The following is a 7,283-nucleotide window of genomic DNA, read 5'->3' on the forward strand; positions in this document are numbered from 1 at the left end:
AAGCAGGGAAAATAATAAACACTTGCATTAGCTGACTTTTCATAACCAAGTTCAGAAGAATTCATAAGGAACTAATAAAAGTGGTACCTTTGAGGCATTAAAGGAGGGGGTAATGGGCAATTTTTTAAAAATCACACTTGAAACCCTTTAAATACCCCAAAGAAGAGAATACAGATGTATAAACTCTAATAAGTCAGACATAGTCAACACTAGAATAGGTTAATTTTTCCTCTGGAAAACACCAGCTGAAATTATAGGCTTGAATTGGGGGAGGCCATTTTGAGTGACAAATACATGTCTTTAAATACTAAATCACACTCAACACACCATGAAGTCCCAGCTAAGAGCAGTAATTAGAAATCAAGACCAACCCCAGAGATTCTCAATGCTGGCTGCACAGTAAAATCACTTGAGGAAGTAGTAAAATGATCTCTGTTTGCAGATGATATGATCTTATAAGGAGAAAACCTTTAAGATTATACACACACATACACACACAAATCTGTTAGAACTACATAAATTAAAGTAGCAAAATATAAGGTCAACACACAAAAATCTGTCACATTTCTATAGACTCACAATAAACAATCTGAAAAGAAAATTCAAAAAAAAGTTCCATTTATGGGGCACCTGGGTGGCTCAGTTGGTTGAGCACCTAACTTTGGCTCAGGTCATGATTCCTGGGTCCTGAGACATACAGCCCAATGTCCGGCTTCCTACTCAGCAGGGAGTCTGCCTATCCCTCTCCTTCTGCCTGCCACTCCCCTGCTTGTGCTCTCTCCCTTTCTCCCAAATAAGTTAAAAAAAAAAAAAAGTTCCACTTACAATAGCATAAAAAGAATACAATATTTAGGAATTGAGTAAAAACTTGTATAAAAAACTATAAAACATTACAGAAAGAAAGAAGACAGAAACACACCTGTGTTCATGGGTTGAAAGACTTAAAATGTTAAGACATCAATACTACCGAAAGTGACCCACAAATTCAATGTAATCTCTAACAAAATTCCAGTGACATTTTGTGCAGGAAAAAAAACCATCCTCAAATTCATATGGAATCTCAAGCAACAATGAAGAGTCAGAAGGGTCTTGAGAAAGAAGTCCAAAGCTGGATTACTCACTCTTCTTGATTTCAAAATTTACTACAAAGCTACAGTAATCAAAAACAATGTGGTACTAGAATAAAGACAGACATATAGACCAATGGAATAGAAAAGGCAACCCAGAAATAAACTCTCACATATATGGTTAAATGGTTTCTGGCAAGGGTGCCAGGACCATTCAGCAGGGAAAGGACAATCTTTTCAGCAAATGGTGCTGGGAAAACTGGATATCTGCATGCAAAAGAATGAAGTTGGACCCTTACCTAACACCACCTACAACATTTAACTCACAATGGATCAAAGACCTAGACATAAGACCTAAAACAATAGAACTCTTAAGAGAAAGCATAAGGCAGACGCTTCATGATGTTCAACTTAGCAATGATTTCTTAAATAGGACCTCAAAGGTGCAGGCAACAAAAGAAAAGATAGACAAATTGGACTTCATGAAAAAAATTTTAAATTTATGCATCAAAACATACCAACAACAGAATAAAAAGATAACCAACAGGGTGGGAGAAACTATGGGTAAATCCCGTATCTGATAAAGGGTTAATATCCAGAACATATTGAGATGTTCTAAGACTCAAGGGCCAAAAAATAAACAACCTGATTCAAAATGAATAAAGGACTTGAATAGATATTTTTCCTAAAACAATACATTAATGCCCAATAAGCACATCAAAAGATGCTTGACATGACTATCATTAGAAATGCAAACCAAAACTGTAACAGGATATTACCTCATGCCCATTAGTATGGCTACTACCAAAAACCCAGAAAATGACATGTGTCAATAAGGATGGAGAGAAATTAGAACCCTTATGCACTGTTAGTGGAAAAATACATTGGTGCAGTCATTATGGAAAGCAGTTTGGAATTCCTCCAAAAATTAAAATAGAATTACCATATGATCCAGCAATTCCACTTCTGGCTATCTTCATGGAAGAACTGAAATCAGGATCTCAAAGAGATATTTGTGTACCCATGTTCATAGAAGTGTTATTCACAATGGCTAAAATATGAAAGCAACCCAAGTGTCCAATGACAGATGAATGGATAAGCAAAATATGTTATATATATACAATGGAGCATTATTCAGACTTAAGAAGAAAGAGGATTCTGACACATGCTAATGACATGGATGAACCATGAGGATATTATGGTAATTGAAATAATCCAGACCAAAAAGTCAAGTACTGCATGATTCTACTTATATGATGTAGTTGGAAAAAAAAATAATAGAGACAGAAAGTAAGATAATGGCTTCCTGGGGCTGGGGTGAGAGGTGGGAGTTGTTATTTCATGGGTATAGAGTTTGGGTTTTATAGATGAAAAGAGTTCTGGAGATGGATGGTTGTCATGGTTGTACAGCATTATGAATATATTTACTATCACTGAACTTAAAATGGTTAAGATGATAAATTTTATGTCATATGTATTTTACCGCAATTTTTTAAGTTGGGAAAAAAATCACTGTGGAGCTCTTAAGCCTGAAGCTGTGAAGCTCTGAAGCCCAGGCTGTGCCTCTGACTAATTAATTACATCAGGCATCTATATATGTTTTTTTAAGCTCCCCTGGTAATCCAAGGGGTCGAGCTAAATCCCTGCTCACTAAACGTAAAATAGATGTCACTTCTCCCTTCTCAAGCTCCTCAGGAACAACACTATGTGAAAAGTTCTGTAGGACCACCTATACATTAAAAAAATTAAAAACCTGTATTATTGGGACACTTGGGTGGTTCAGTGGGTTAAGTGTCCAACTCTTGATTTTTGGCTCAGGTCATGATCTCTAGGGTCCTGGGATCAGGCCTCATGTTGGGCTCTGTGCTTAGTGGGGAATCAGCTTTAGTATTTCTCTCCCTCTCCCTCTACTCCCCCCACTCCCCTGCACTCACTCTCTCTCAAATAAATAAATAAATCTTTTTTAAAAACCTGTATTATTTAAATGATTATTTCTCTTGTATCTTTTTCTTCCCACCCTCCCCCATTTTGTACTTTCCCTCTTCCTCCCTTCCTTTCTGCCAAGTATACCTGATTGAATCTATGCAAGTTCAGTATTTGTTTGATGCTCCGCTTGTCCTCCATAAGTTTGTCTTCCAAAGCAGAGATTCACGCCTTCCTGGCCTTTCCAGCTCCAAATCTGTATCCTGTCTCAAGATCTAGTTCCAGGGGCATCTGGCTGGCTCAGTCCTCAAGCCAGGTTTGCCTTTGGCTCAGGTCATGATCCTGGAATCCCAGGATTGAGCCCCACATAGAGCCTGCTTTTCCTTCTTCCTCTCCCATTGCTTGTGTTCCCTCTCTTGCTGTGTCTCTGTCAAATACATAAAATCTTTAAAAAAAAAAATCAAGATCTAGTCCTAGTCCATAACTCACCATCCCCTTTCCTTTCTTTACCTTTCATTCCATTAGGTATGAACATAAGAATGGATATAGCGCTCACCTAAATCACATGCCTGAGTTGCTGCCTTTAACTTCTAGCATTCCTGAGATAGTGTGCCCATCAAGTCTGTCTGGAATCCTCATTTTCTCCTATTCATTGCACATTGTTGGGTACTCAGGGCTTAGTAAGACATGTTAGCCAATTGAAGAGGAGAAGTCTTTGGGCTCTTTGAGATTAGGTGTGGGGTTGTTGATTGAGTTGGGTGTGAAAAGCAGGACACTTAGGGGAGGTAGAAATATGAAAGCTTTTGTGCACCGGTCTCCATGCAAAACCCCAGAGATCCAGTTATGAAAGGCACAGCATCTGCCCTGAGGAAATCACTGTCTAAAGGGGACCTAGGTGATTAAACAGGTGATTAAAATACCTTATAGTAAATGCTGCACTAGAGGTGAGTATAGGCTCCATGGAAACTAAAGGAACCAAAACTACCATGGGAAGGTGAAGGAGGAGTCAAGGAAGGATTCTTGTAGGAGACCTTAAGTTCTAACTTATCTTTAACTTAAAAAATACACAGGTAGGGGCCTCTGGGTGGCCCAGTTGGTTAAGTGTCCGATTCTTGATTTCGACTCAGGTCATGATCTCAGGGTTATGAGATCAAGCCCCAAGTTGGGCCCTGTGCTGGGAGTGGAGTCTATGTGAGATTCTCCCTCTCTCTCCCTTTCCCTCTGCCCCCCACCCAACCTCTCTCTCTCTAGAAAAACAAAAAACAAAAACAAACATACAACAACAGCAACAAAAACCCATAGGTAACATAGATTCACTATAGCAAATTAGAGTGAAGTAAGAAAGAACATTGAAGATGAACATAAACACCTTTTTGAAAACTCTCTGACTTGTGCCAAGTTGGAGGGAGTTAAGAGACCAAATGTATGACCACTCGTTGCACATGGTGCTATCCATGCTTGGTGACAAGTACCTGAAAATGCTGACAGAGTGCTATCTGAAATCAATGCTCTGTGAGAGGTAGGTCCCTGGAGATGCAAGAGAGGGTAAACATGGAACCCAGAGAGCTTCCGTCCATTCTCTGATTGCTGGAACAAAAGTTATCCAACCACTCTTTTCATTAAAACATTGAAGGGTCCTTCCATTTGGGGTATTCCTTGCGCTCTATTTTATTTTTTCATTGCATGGATCCCATAAGCACCAAATGTGTGTCCCCAACTACTGAGGGCTGCAAAATGCAAAAGGGGATACATATAGTTGGAGTTCCTCCAACTCCATAGGGATACCAATTTTCCTAGGAACATATAAAATGAACACTGTATGCTTCTGAGGACAAGATTATTTTCTGAGTATGCAGTCTCAGTGCTTATGGGGCTGGTGACAGCCTAAGAATTTAAATTACGTGGGGTGCCTGGGTGGCTCAGTGGGTTAAAGCCTCTGCCTTCGGCTCAGGTCGTGATCCCAGGGTCCTGGGATCGAGCTCTGCTTAGTTTGACACCCAGACTCCCTGGTCTTTTATGACTGTAAATGGTGGCAAACATATCCCAGTGTGCACAGGACTTCCTGTTTTAAAACAAAAGTTCCAGAAAATCTCCCAGTCTCAGAACTATTAAATCATCCTAATAGATTGATAGCCTTTATTTCTTTTTTTCTCCCCAGGAAATGGTAAGTTTTATTTTATCTTTTCTAGACAGAAGTTTGATTTGCTCTTGAATGTTCCAGGGTGGTGAGAGACTAGGAGGAAGCACAGGATGTAGAGACCTATTCCATGTAACCTTCTCACTCATTTCTATCTCCACTATCAACTGAGAGAGCGGCATGCCTGCTTGCAGACCTGGACTTGGAACTGACCTTGGAGGCCATATTTTCTTCAGATTCTTCGTCTCAGGTTCAGATTGGAGGACTTGACCTCTTTTGCCATATTTCCTATGTGACTCTTTCCAGTGGTCCTTCTTCCCTCATATCCTGAACCACAGCTGGAGTTCCCACTTTGACCTTTTGTATATTCATCCCACATACTTAATTTTCATTTTTCCATGCTGGTCCTTTCTCAGATGGTTGAGCAGGAACTACCTCACCCTTGCAGGGGGTTGCTGCTCTGTGTCTGAGCTCTGAGATCCAACGGATGACTATAACTTCACTGTACCCAAGTATTCTACTTTGGTGGAGGGGCTGGCATTACCTTTAGAGGCTGTTTGGGTTTGGGAGATTTAAAAGTTGGAGAGTGACAGTCTTCTTCTTAATTGAGTGTTTGCTTTTTAGAGACATCTCACACTGTCTCCTTGGTGCACTTCTGCCAGCTGGGGCTGAGGTCCCAGCCTCTGATGATTCACTTCCTGTCCTCAACCATTCCCTTACTTGAGTTTCTTTACCTTGCCAGCTTGGAATCTCTCCCGAGGCTGACATTCTAGCTTTGCTTCATCCAGCTGACACCCCCCTGTCCCTTCTGTAGCTACTCTTCTACTTCTCCTTCTCTAGCACCTGTGTCAAATAGCTTTGCCTCTCCATAGACAGGCTACTTGAATGGGTTGTGAGGTGCTAGCAGAAGAACCATCCTCCTTGGAAGTACTCCAAGGCTTTAGACTCAGTTTGTTGGGGGCACCTTTATCATCATGCCTATAATCATCTTGAGAATATCATCTCTAGAGTTCCATGACCTATCATTTCTTCTGTCATATCTGTTTTCATCTGTTTTACTCTATAGACATTATCCTTACGGTACCTGCTACCAAATGCTCTCTGTCACTGCATATCCTGGAATCATAGCCTCTGTGGTAGTCTCCACTGCTTCAGTCATCACAGTGATCCCAGCTCCCATACCAATCCATATTCTGGTGTGGGCCATCATGGTACCACATCTCAGTGCCCATCAGGATATTGGCCAGAATCACAATCTTGAACATGTCTCCAAAGCTATCATTGCCTCTTCTAGGAAGGCAGTCATCAAAGCTGTCTGTAGCAGGATGGGCCCTCCAGTGTGTATCTGTTTTGTCAGAATCCTGATTTCTATCTCCACCAGAAGAATGATCATTCCTGCTTTCAGCCTCTGTCTGAGGAGCAAGATCCACTCAGATTCTCCTGTTACCTAGAAACTCTTCATTTGAGGCTCAGGGCACTTAGCAAGGAAATCCAACTCAGGTCCTCAAACTTAGCATAACCCAAATCTTTCAGCCTCTCTGGGTTGCTGGGTTCACATGGCAAATGTATTGCACTGATATATAACCTTCCAAAGAATTCCTTAACAGAGTCTTCTGTCACAGCACAAGGCACATTTCCTAGAAAAGCAGTGAGGGTGGATATTTGGGAAGATAGGTGTGCTTGACAATGGGTTCCTGAGCAGCCCATGGAACAGTGGGCAGGATAGAATGGTCAATTGGAAGAATCCTACACCCATGGTCATTGGTACTATGCCAAGTGGCTGAAATATCTCCGTCCAGGTTATATGTTTCATCAACCCAGTCTACTGGTTTAGAGACCTAGGTTCTTCCTCCACCAGTTCCGCATTCTCAACCAGAAAGTCTGTTAGGTAGACAGTCTTCCCATTCTTATTCTTGTTTTTCACTGGGGCTGCCATGTTGGGAGAGAGAGAGTGCACTTTGATCTATGTATGATTATAAAATGTCCCCCTGTATTTCTAGAAATCTTTCTTACCTTAAAGTTGACTTTACCACAGACTGGGAGAAAATAGTTGCAAAAGACATATCTGATAAAGGACTGTTATCCAAAATATACAAAGAAGTTTTAAAACTCAACAATTAAAATAAAGAACAACTTAATAAAAAAATAAAAAACAG

The 7,283-nt window shown here is 40.7% G+C and overlaps 1 pseudogene; it reads right to left on the bottom strand.

Moving 5' to 3' along the window:
- Positions 1–5,268: 5,268 nt before the first annotated feature.
- Positions 5,269–7,063, bottom strand: LOC132022332 (eukaryotic translation initiation factor 4B-like; annotated as a pseudogene).
- Positions 7,064–7,283: the final 220 nt, after the last annotated feature.

This window comes from Mustela nigripes, chromosome 7 (genome assembly GCF_022355385.1).
Source record: "Mustela nigripes isolate SB6536 chromosome 7, MUSNIG.SB6536, whole genome shotgun sequence".
In the NCBI taxonomy this organism is placed as follows: Eukaryota; Metazoa; Chordata; class Mammalia; order Carnivora; family Mustelidae; genus Mustela; species Mustela nigripes.